Source organism: Bidens hawaiensis, unplaced genomic scaffold (genome assembly GCF_021521415.1).
Source record: "Bidens hawaiensis isolate Kalapana, Puna unplaced genomic scaffold, B.hawaiensis_p1.1 tig00003430_1, whole genome shotgun sequence".
In the NCBI taxonomy this organism is placed as follows: domain Eukaryota; kingdom Viridiplantae; phylum Streptophyta; class Magnoliopsida; order Asterales; family Asteraceae; genus Bidens; species Bidens hawaiensis.
The window spans coordinates 565,606-578,262 of record NW_027491191.1 but is presented as its reverse complement, the minus strand read 5'-3'; positions in this window follow the sequence as shown (position 1 = coordinate 578,262).

The window sequence follows — 12,657 nt, the reverse complement described above, 5'->3', positions numbered from 1 at the left end:
TATCAAGGATGGGATAAAGCTAGGCTGGGTACCAATCATACCGGATGGGTAAACGTGTTACTGCATGTACTTTGGGCTTGTAAAACTCAAAAAAAGATAAGGAATTCAAAAACTCCATTTAGCCTACATACGGAACTGAAGTCATGATTCCCACAGAATTTGGGATTCCATTCGCAAGAACACTTTCCACTATCAACAATGACACAGAGTTGCGCCTCAATTTTGACTTATTGAAAGAAAGTCATGAATTGGCACTCATTCGAGAAAGTAATTACAAACGTCAACTCTAGAAGTATTGTGATTCGCTTGCCAAGACATGTCAATTTCAAGTTGGGGTTTATGTGTTCCTCAACAATGAAGCCTCAGGCCAAGAACCCCTAGGAAATCTAGCTCCAAATTTGGAGCGACTTTAAAAAATCAAAGAGGTTCTAATTAAAGGCGCACACACATTGGAGAGATTAGACGGAACCCCAATACCGCATACTTGGGATGTGGCACAGTTAAAAAGATGTTAATGATCTGAGTATCATTTCATAAGTAAAGCCCTGCGTGCCATAGCTTAATATCTTTCCGGTCTACGTACCGATAAAGGGATCTGAGTTTCACCTTTTAGTTAACTGATAATGTAAATAACGCCCGCGTGCCATTTACCTTTATATAAATCAGTTGTCTTTTATATGTGTGGCTTGAATGTCATAGTACTTAGAATGGTGTGCATGTCATAATGACCTGCGTGTCATATATAAAACATATAAATATTTTGGATCTGAGAATTCAATAACAATTTAAGTGGTGTGAGTGCCATTTTTCATTATAGCCTGTGTGTTATAGTTTCATGCAAAATTATTTTAAAACTTTTAAGTGAGTGATGAATCACATCACCGGCCAGCGTGCTAAAGGATGAATAAACTGGAAGTAGTTAGTGGTCTTCGTACCACATAAGGATAATTCACAAACACCTTATATTTGAATATATCTGAGAATTCTTTCACAACACTTATATTATTTTGACACAATAAGACAAAGTGTTAGAAACAACTTGATATATTATCAAAATAAGGTCACATTACATGATGTCTAATGTAAAAGGAAAGCATATAATACAAAATACAAATCAACAAAGCCTATTAGGGCGGTTGTTGGGTTTAATCAAGATCTTGATGCTTGAATGGAGCTTCCGGGTTTTCATCTGGAAGCCCGCGGAGGAAATCTTGAACCAATTGCACGCCATTTTCCTTAACAGAAAAATCAGCCTGGACACCTTGGAGTGGAAAAACTAAGTCTTCAAATGCTCGTAGCCTCTCGTTGTATTCCATCTCCATGCCATGGCCATGCAAGGCATGCTCCTCAAGTGGCCGTTGGTTGCTCATGAATTCAACACCTTCCTTAAAGCCAACTTTGCGGCCAGCTTGAGATGAGACATGCAAGAGCTTCGCCAAACAATCCCCTAGTTCAGGAAAATACTTGATGTGATCAATAACCTGGATGCAAGAAATATCAGCGACATGGATTTTATCATAGAAAATTTTAAAAAGGAAATAAATGCTTACCAATGGAAAGCCCTGTGTCATAAGCCATTGTCTGTCATCTTGCGCTTGTTTGGCTTCCTTCTTCAACCCATCATAGCCTTCCGCAGGCTTGGTTTTATCCTCTTTAAGCTCTTGGGTTTGCTTCTCCATCTCCCCCGCTTGAGCTTTTCGCAACCCAGCCTCCTCCTCAAAACTCTTGATTAATTCACCTTAAACATAAACTTGCCCTTCCAACGCCACATTTGCTTCCAAGGCCTTGGCAAGATCAACCCTTTTTTAGGCAGGTCTGTTCTCGGGCAGCTGCAAGAATGGCGTTTTGTTGCTTGCAAGCTGCCTCCCACGCTTTGGCCGCCGCATTCTAGCACTCCTTCTCTGCTAATAGAGCTACCTCAACATCCATCAATTTCCACTTGGCGGTATTGACTTCCAAGCGTTGATCATCAGCAAATTTTGGGCCTCTTGTACTTTGTTCTCCATTATCCCCCATTTCTCCCCCATGGATATCCACTCCCGTAAGATCTCTTGACTACTCGCCACAGTGTTTGCCAAATTAAAGTTGAATCCATTGGCTAAGTCAATATGGGCTTGCCCATGTTGAAAGGCACGTTCCACAGGCGGGACACCATAACATAAAAACTCTGCACATGTATCCGCTTCTGAGAAACGTGTTGTGGCATTAGTCAATTTCGGGTCTTGTTTGTATTCGTTTTATCTTGTAAACCGACCCATTTTGTAAACCGAAACCTTGGATATAATTAAAATGATGGATTTTATGTTACAATATTGTTTTACATTTGTTGGGTATTGAAAACATCCTTTTCGGTCCTTAAAACGCGTAAAAATCAGCTAAAACGAACTACAGGGGCTAAAACTGCCATTTTTAAAAGTTTGGAAAATCTGGCATACACCCCATCGTGATACACGATGGGGGATACCCAAACCCGTCGCATGCACGACCTGCTCCAGTGCAGCAGACTTATATTTTGTTGTTTTGTGTTTGTTTTGATCCATTTTGCATAAAAACTCTTGTGTCTCACACCCATATTTGACCATCAACATTACCCTATATATACACCACCATTTCCCTTCATTTTCCCCTGCTACAACTCCAAATTCTCTCTCAAACTTCATAAATTCAAGGTTGTTTATTTATGTGTTCTTGAAGGTTTGACTTCCAAAAGTCAAACTGAGTCTAATCTTTCATTCTAATTAACTTATATAGTCTTAATAATACTTAATATGGTGGTACAACATATATATATATATATATATATAATATACACCCCTTGTTACCTTTGTTAGTTGCTTCTCCGATTCCGGTCGGTGAGGTTTCGGACCTTGTAAGGCAAGGCTTCATGGAGAACTTCGTGTTCTTGATATATATATATATATACATATACTTACATAACTTGTTTATACATACTAACCATGCTTAAATTCTGCTCATTTTAGTTTATTTGCAAGTTCCATGGTTATGGGTTTTAAGAGTATATGCTTCTTTTTAACATTAAATAGCTCTAAACCGTAAACCGAACTTTGCTTACTAGTTTTCGTTAAATACTTGTTTAAACATGTTTAATGTTAGTTCTCAGTTTATAAAATAATTTTTATAAGTTCTATGCTTATGGGTTTGTAGATTCTAACCTCGGTCTTAACCCGAAACTAGATCCGAACCGAAAATCGAACTTTTGTTTAAAGACTTTATTGTTAACTTTTTGGTTGTAAAACTTAAGTATTTTCATTTGTACATTATTATACAAGTTCTTAGATATTTGGTCATGTGGAAACCATCTATGAACTTATTGTGAGATGGAAACCAAACCAAACCGAACTAAACCGAGTTTTACTCGCTTAAGACACACAAGTGTGTTTTTAGCTATCAAGACTTATATATTTCTTTAAAAATAATTTATAAACTGATTTTAATTATTTTATTAAGTACTTGGAAATGCTGGATCCAACTTGATCTCATAACAAAGATTGGACCGACAAAATCGAACACTCGCTTAACGTACGTTGTTAGTTCTAAAACAATAGATCTACATACTTGGTTAAGTATTATTGGATTTTTATGAGTTATCTCATAACATTTAATATTTTGCAAAGTTGACTTTGGGTTTGGCCAATTGTCAAGACCCGAACCAACAACCCGAACACTCGTTAAAACCCGTTTTAGTATCTTTATTCCAAAGGGACTTGCATTCTTGTATTTTACCCACCTTATTACTTAACATAGGTTGAGTAAATATTAAGGTTAGATACTTTAACCCGGTTTCGAGCAAACTTACATTTTTAAAGGGTTATTATTATAAGTTCTTAAATAGTTACATTTTAAACCTTGAACTTTAATTGTTTACATTTCTCAAAATTTATTTTATTCAAAGACTTTTAAGACAACCTTTATAAATTCGAGACTTCTTTCCTTTTAGGCATTGTTCGTTAAACCCGTCATTCCGGAAAATCTCCAAATTATCATCTTTCAAGTTTATTACTTGAACGTGAGTACTTTCATACCCCGTTTTCCATCTTTTGTTTTGGGGGTGACATTTCATATTTATTAAACTAAATGCTTTATACTTGAATCTTAAACCACAAACGTTATTGTATACTTTACTTAAATAATTGCTCGAATTGGTGTTCTATGATTATGTGCCTATGTGTTTATCGCTTTTGGTTGGTGGAACTATAAAAATCCTAGTCTATTTTGCATCCCCTTATAGCAAGGTGTCGTTAACGTAATGAAATTAACGATAACTATAAAATTCTAGACTATTTGGCATCCCCTTATAGCTAGGTGTCGATAATGTAATTCTATTAGCGATTTTATCCAAATTATTGCTTTTTATTTATTGTTTCGTATACGAGTTTTGTGGCTTTTTCTTATTATATACTTATATGCTCAAACTTATGAATTGCTCACCAACCTTTGTGTTGATAAACTTTATTTTATGAAATGTTACAGGTTTGCATCTTGGTTGACTCAAGCTTGTGGAGAAAACGTTGTTAAGACCTTTAGGATATTAGTAAAATGAACAATAATAATTTGCTATATTTTTATGATATCTTGTTATGACTACTTATGAATATTTGTTATGTGACATTTTCGATGTTGTGAAATGAAATGAGTTTTTTAAATATTGTCGCTTTAATTAGTGTTATGTGCTTATGGGCAATCGTTACACCTCGGCATGTTCCACCGCCTTTGGGTGGGGTGTGACACGTATGCCCTATGATAATGACCACCAGGGCATGTGGAGAAAGTCATATTCCTTTGGGTTTTGACGCCCATTATAATCTGCATTAGACAGCCACCAGAATCTTTCCTTCAATGGCGATTGGGAAGTTCCGCCATGCGGTGCACGTGAAGATACTCAATCACCTCCATAAGCGGAGGGAGATGATAAAGAGAAATGAGTAGAAGATTGCGAGTTATCTTGAGGCGCGTCCTTATCCTCAGGTATCTCAAAGATATGCTCGGGAGATTTCCTCTTTGAGGATGCTACCTCATTGGGAGAGATAACCTTAGGAGGAGGAGAAGGAGGCTCTTGAATGATCACTCCTTTTGCAGATTTGGCATAAACATCTACCATCATAACAAACATAAGATATGGTAAACTTAACAAAATATTGGGTACCTTGAAATGTCTGTGTAGCCACTCGCTTGACTCGATCCTCAAGGTGGACCTTCTTGGCCTTCTTAGACCCCACCGCTTGTTTTTTCTTTGGTGGAGCGGCATCAGTATCTACTTGAACTCTGCCAGCGGGATCAATAAGGTCAGAACGATGGGTTTGCTCTGTTTGGTTCCCACTCGCTTCAGATAATTTTGAGGAACAGTGTTTCCTATTATGTTTAAATCTGCTAAAGCACACATGACATCCTAAAAATTAGACGTATGGATAGGACGTTCCTCTTTGCGGAATGATGATTCATCACTAGATGACAGTATTACAATAACCCCATCAGGAGTAAGCACGTTCAAAGGAAGGGGTTAAGAGAGAACTCACCTATGGCAAAAATTGCCTCTAAAACTACAGGTTCAGAGCGCATGTTCTTGGGAAACAAAAAATAACCCCGCGTCCTGTCAAGGACAGGAAGATATTTCGGGTCACGCGGACAGCATTGCATGCAACCCACCGCTTTGTCAAAAAGCTTTTTTAGAAACGACCCTTAGCCTAGAAAACCAAAGGAAATTTTGAGAAAGACATAACAAAAATATAAAAAGGAGGAACGCGAATACTTACTCTTGTCAAGATTCTGAAAGATGGTTCAAGGTCAGGAAATGGCCACAAACGACTTATGCCGGCTAATGTAGATATCGTTCTCTAATAAAAAACAAGTAATTTAATTCACTTAAATACTTATACTAGTACGGGTAAGTAAGGTCGTCTTCATAGGGAATCAGTGGAAAGTGCAAGTAAAACTAATATTCTATTTATTAATTAACTAAGGTGGACAGTCGATGTAAAGCAGTTTAGAAAATCTGATTTGTAAGAACACATGATTATAACTTAAAAGTTGTAAACAATTATGAGAGAATGATTCACTTCAGGTTCAGGTAATGTGATGACTGCGTAATCACATATTCATAAAGATTAATTGCGCAGTAATTACTAAACCTAATAGTTGGGTTGTGAGGAAAAACGATACCCTAACCGAATTGTTGACACAACTGAACCCCGGTTTACCCAATTACCAGTTTAATGTATGAAAATTAGTTATAAGCAATGACTAACGATTACTGGTTCAATGACATAAGAGCTAACCCTACATGTGATGAACACAACCAGAAAAGTGATGCAAAACTGTTTAAACAATTAATTCATAATGTAAAACAAGATTGAAGGACATTCAGTCAAGTTCATACTCATTCAAAACATAGAATCTGGTCAAAGTTAGTTTACACAAAACCCTAGCCTAAAGTGAATACAATGGTTTTAGCATGACATTGGCATCAGGAAGGATTTTCTTATCTGATGAAAGGATAGAAACATGCGATGAAGTGACAAACCAGAAGCTTCCGGATGGTGGAAAATCGTCCTAGGGCTTCTCTTCAAGCGTTGGAATGAAAGATATCTCGAATGGGGGCTCAAAATGGATTATATTAGAATTAGGTGTATATTTCCCGTTCTGAAGCCCGTTCACTCGGCACGAACAGAATCTGGTCAAGTCCTTCGCGTAGAGCGAAGAACAAAATAGTCAGCCCCTCTTTCTTCCTTGTTCGCATAGCGTTAACATCTCCGTAGGCTCCCTTAGAGCGGCGTGAAGGGAGATTAGATGTATTCTTTTGGTTTTCTTTTTATCTACTGCATAGAGAAACTGCCGACCATTATGACTCTTCTACATCTTCGTTCCAAGCACATAAATCACCCCAATAAGCATCCTTAACGTCTTATACCCTGAAACACATTAACACGCTTGATGTACCAAAGTTCACATAATATTTAAACTAAAACTAAACAACTAATATAATAATATACACTACCTTTACCAGACCATCACATCCCCAAACTTATCTTTTGCTTTCCTACAAGCAAACTCTCATGCAACACATACACCTCGATCGATGGCTCATCAATTACCATCAGTAATACTAGTGAGGTATAAGGTCATACCTGATTCCCAAAACTAACACTGTCTAGATTGACAACCCACTAAATAATTTAATGATTCAATTTAAAACTATGTAACTGCCCAAACGAGTGTACTTTTTTTCCTGTTAAGGCACACATATTCACACCCCTCATAATATAACATCTCTCCTCTCGGTTTAATATCTGAACACAAAAAAGGGCTAGTATCTCTCTGCCCTCTATACCAAGTATGAACAAAAAGTGATAAGCTTGGAAACAAGTCATATCTCTACCCATTACCCACTGGTTGCATAAAGAATAGAACTAAGGGTTTTGTTGTGGCTTCGGTTAGGGTGTGGAAGCAGATTTATATAGTGACCTATGGTGGATGAAACCCGATTTATTCCACTATACAAACAATAAAAATACAAACTGACTGCTATCTACAATTGAACTGACTTAAAATTAAATCTTTTTGAGCTTTTCTTTGATTATTATTATTAATTAGTATTTTTTATTTTGTAACATTCAATATATACAAACACTGATTGAGATATACGTACATTGTGTACTATGCTCGACAAATGACTTAATTACAATTCTTGACTTACTGAATTTCATCCACAAGGTTAAAAATAATAAAGGCCAAGGCAACCACAGCTTGTTATGTGGTTAAACAAACGAAAGGGAAAGAAACAAACTTGGTTCCTAGGGGATAATGTAGCGTAGGGAGTATTATTTTATTTTATTTTTTTTATGTAACGCCAATATAAAATGGGTTTTCTACTGTCCTATTTCTTCATACAGGAGGTGGTATTAAGATCTCGATATGCATGTAACAACCAAGTTCTAGATATCATAGACATACCAGTTACTTTCTATAATGACACTCATATGACATGCACTGGAGGAATTAGGTTACCAATATGAAACATGTATACCCACCCCATGACTCGTCATACCCATCTAAACGGTTCATTTTAATTTTCCTTTTTGAAATACATTTGAATAACAATTATTTATTTACAATTATGGCTTTTGCACACGATCAAAGTACTCTTAGGCAAAAAAAAAAAATAATTTTTCCCCGTCTCCACACTTGAGGTTGACATTGTCCTCAATGTTTAAAAGTTAGCAATAAAAATATATTATGGAGGACGGGGTTAAAACTGACTATATACAACTTTTAAAATCTGGCTTAATGTGATGGTCCTAATAATTTATACAATTACACTTTTAACAATAAAACTAATAAAAAAAAGAGTATTATGAAAACAAAATAACCTTATAAGAAAATAGGCCACTCAAGTGTACTCGTGCTTTCTCTAAATGAACTCGGCTCCTCAAATCACTCAACAGAAACTGCAAACTCTCACATGTGTTGAAAGCATGCTTCTCACAACTGTTAGGATAGGTATTTTAAACCGTTTTCAAAATCATTAATTGAAATTACCAAGCCAAATTAAATTAACTTCATAATTAACTTTATTAAACTAGAAAATTTGTTAAAAGACCTAACTCACTTTCGTAGAAATCACGATTGCATTTAGCATAGGCAACAATCCCTTTAAACCCCCCTGGTAGCCAGGGTGGACGAGGGAGGTCTCGTGAGGGTTTATAGTGAACTACACTTACAAAGTTCAAATACATAACCAAATACAACTAAACAACAACAATTATAAAAGTTATGCATATATTACCCAGCCAATTATCCCATACAAATTTTTCCTTTGGTTAGTATATTAGTTTAGTACAGACCATCATGAGATAAAACAAAAATAAGGGAAAAACAAAAGATAAACCCAAAATTAACAGGCTGCTGCTGCTACTACTACCATCATCAACTACTCCTGATCATCCCCCCTATCCGGTACCTGAACCTCCTGCCTCATAATCATGTCTGGCATAACCGACCCACCCTCCTCAGATGACGGTCTCAAACACTCTGGCATCGGTACATCCAAAATTCGATCAAAAATTTCCCTCTACGGGGTATTCAAACTAAACCTCAATATTATTGTGGGGTATCCTTGTCACCCTTAATCTCCTCAGTCACAGCCCCCTCAATCGGGATTTCTTTCACCTCATAACGAACACGTCGTCTATACTACTGAGCCTGTTGGTCAAACACTGGCTGCCAACGAGGTCGCTTGTGTCTAGCGGGCCCCGAACCACCTTGTTCCTGTGACATATCTGCCAAATAATAATTCACACAATCAGTTCGTGTCACACTTAGCTCGTGGTGACAACTTTATAGCATTTCGGTCGCGATCGTCACCACAATGTAAAAAAAATTATATATATGTATATAAAACTATAAATAAAAATAAAAATATAACTATAAATAAAAATATAAAATAAGATTGTCGGGAATGAAAAAGTGAAGCTTAGAAAACCAGTTTATTCACCCAAATGGAGATTGAGTACGGGCGAGTAAATGTTTACTCGTTTAAAGTTTAATGAATACTTTAGTTCCCGAAAATCCAACTACACGAAAACTAAGCAAAACAAAAATATACAAAAGTTTTCCCCGACATACCGCCAAATCCTTATGATGCCCACAAGCATATCTAGACAACCAAAAACAATCATATTCGGTTAAATATAACATTATGCTTCACAAACATACTTAAACTCATGTTTCAAAATTTGGACTGATTCAACCCTCGATCTCACGTAACCCGTGTATAAATTATCAACAATTTTTGAATTTTTGCCCAATACCCGACACCCATTTAGATATAAGCATTTAGAACCAATGAAAAATCCAACTCAATAAATCTAAACACATACCTGAGTTTGATTAAAGTTCAATTAAAGTGCAAGTTATATGGTGGCTGTGGTATTTTATGGAGGTGGAGACGGTGAGCTGATGATGATGTACGGTGTATAGCGGTGATGGCTGAGATGAGGTATGGTTGTGGTGATGGTGATGCAGCGGTGGTGATATGATGATGATGAAGGGGCAGTGGACGGAAGTGGTTGTGGTGGTGTATGAGATCGGATGAGAGGGTTGGGATATATGATATGGAGTAGGGAGGCAGATAAGGTGGGGTCGAGATAAGGTAATTTGGTGACTGGTTCCATCAATCACCGCCCAAAATCGACTATATTTATATATTTTTTATGCACATTTATAAAACTTCGCGTCGCGCGAACAGCTGGGGCCAAAATCTTCCCGTCGTGCAAAGCTTGGAAATGTGTGAAATGAATTCGACCTTCGCATAACGCGAAGGACTAACACATCACCGCAAGAACGATCATTTTCACATAACTTTTGGAAAATTTTTTATGTTGAAAAGTTTTCTATCTGTCAAAACTTTTAACCTTCTTGATTTCCTTAACCATTTTTTCGACATGTAAACTTATAATACATACCTAGCACTCTGTTTACTTGATATTATGCTTACCAACACGCCAAAGAACATTCTGCATTGCATCTTCCCCACACTTAATCATTGCGATACACTGAACACTCGATACAAATGATTAGTAAAATAAGACTCATAATACAAAAGTATACACTTATAGAGCTGGGTTGTCTCTCAGTTAGCGCTGAATTTAATGTCTACAGCTAGACACCTCTTGGCTCTCATTCAACCAAATACGTCGGTTCGTCGGCAATGAAGCAGACCTCCGAATCGTGCACTTCTTTATTCAAGTCCGCATCTTCTAAATATGGTTTCGATCGATGTCCATTGACAACTTGTCTCAAATGATCATTAAAATCCTCGATTTCCACTTCAGCATTTTTACCAACCCGTTAGACTTGATATGGCCTCGTCCATTTGCTCTTTAACGTACCTGGGAACAACTTCAAACGCATGTTGTACAACCACACTCTTTGACCTTCCTCAAACGTCTTCCTCCTCAACTTAGCATCATGCACTCTTTTCATTTTGTCTTTATACGCCAATTTTCACACCCTCAAAATCCACTAACGGAGTTTTACCGTCAGAGGGTGTGAACTAACAGGATCGGAATCATTAGTTATAATCAAACCTTAAGTAAAGTATTCAAACCACGAAAACATTTAAGTGTAAATAAGTGCGGAAGCGTAAAATCATAAACCAAGTGTTGCGTCACGCAGGACGAATTAAAACCCAATTAATAACAGTTTAAAAATAAGTTTGCAAAAACGATAGAGTTCAAAGATGCATGTTCCTATACCGCGCGCCCGCCTCGGCTACCTGAGAATAACATACTAAAAGTGTCAACACGGGGTTGGTGAGTTCACAAGTTTATATAAATAAAGCGTTTGCGTTTGCGTTTACGTTTTGCGTTTGCGTTACCAGATAATGTTAAATCAATTATATATCTATAGGTAGCTAGCCTATAAAGCAAGTATTACTAAGTGTTCGACACCGAAGCTGACTGTTTATCAATTGCCTTGCCACCATGTCTATCCCGACCATGGTAATGTGTTAGCCAAGATTACACCCACTCGACCTCCAGTCAAGTTTAGCGTTGGGTGGGGTTTGTCAAACCCAGTAGTACTACTCAACAGTGACTCGCTATTATCCAATACTAAACGGTTCGATGTTATGAAGGACTTTAGTTGTTTCGTTTGCCACTTAGCCTTTACAAGTGATATATAACTAATAACAAAATCTAAAGCGTTTTGGAGTACGTATTCTCCCCCAAGTAAAAGCATTTAAAAGAGTTAAAAGGGGAACGTGAAACTCACTGTTTGCGAAGAATTCAAAAACAAGTCAATCAAGAGAAGCGCGTCACAGAAAATCCTCACTAGCGTTCTAAAACAAGAATGAGATTTTCTAAGTGTTGGAACTATTATTGAGTCTCTAGACTCGGCACATAATACCTATGCATGAGATACGTTTCGTGTTTCGTTTGTGAATTGTGTGTGTCTCAACAAACACATTGGTGATACGTTACATGTGTGAACAACTACTTACGTGTCAAGTATTAATATTGTACATTACTAGCAATTATCCCCACAAGGGTAATTTGGTCAAAACATAGCAATTATTTAACAACATGCACGTTTCATGTATTTCCACATAGTTCAGCAGCTAGTTTTATCAAGACAGCATTCTACTTGAAAGATTACTCTATTCAACAGATCATAGCATATCAATTAATTCACCAAAAATCGTCACAAAAGCACACATGAGTTAGGTTTCCAGAACTATTTTTATTGTATTTTTATTCCACATAGTTTACTCACAAAGACCAAAACATTACAGCAAACTCACAGCAGTCAAAATCATGCGCAACAGAATGTTAATTTTTATTCCCGTTAAATGAAAAATCCAATTAATGCAAGACCAATTGGGTTAGGTTCTTAACTCAACAAGTTAACTTCCAGAAGTGGAGCCAACCCATTTGGTCTTGTAGTTTATGAGATATGATAATTACAAAACAGCCTAACAGCAGGTCTCACAATTCAGACTTGCACTTCAGTTTTGTAAAATAATAAAAGTTAACTTTTACCCGTCCAAAAATTACAAACTTGGACTTTATAGAAACTAGACTCAACCTAATATACTGTAGTGTTAAAAATATCGACCAATTACCACATTAACAGTCAGTTCAG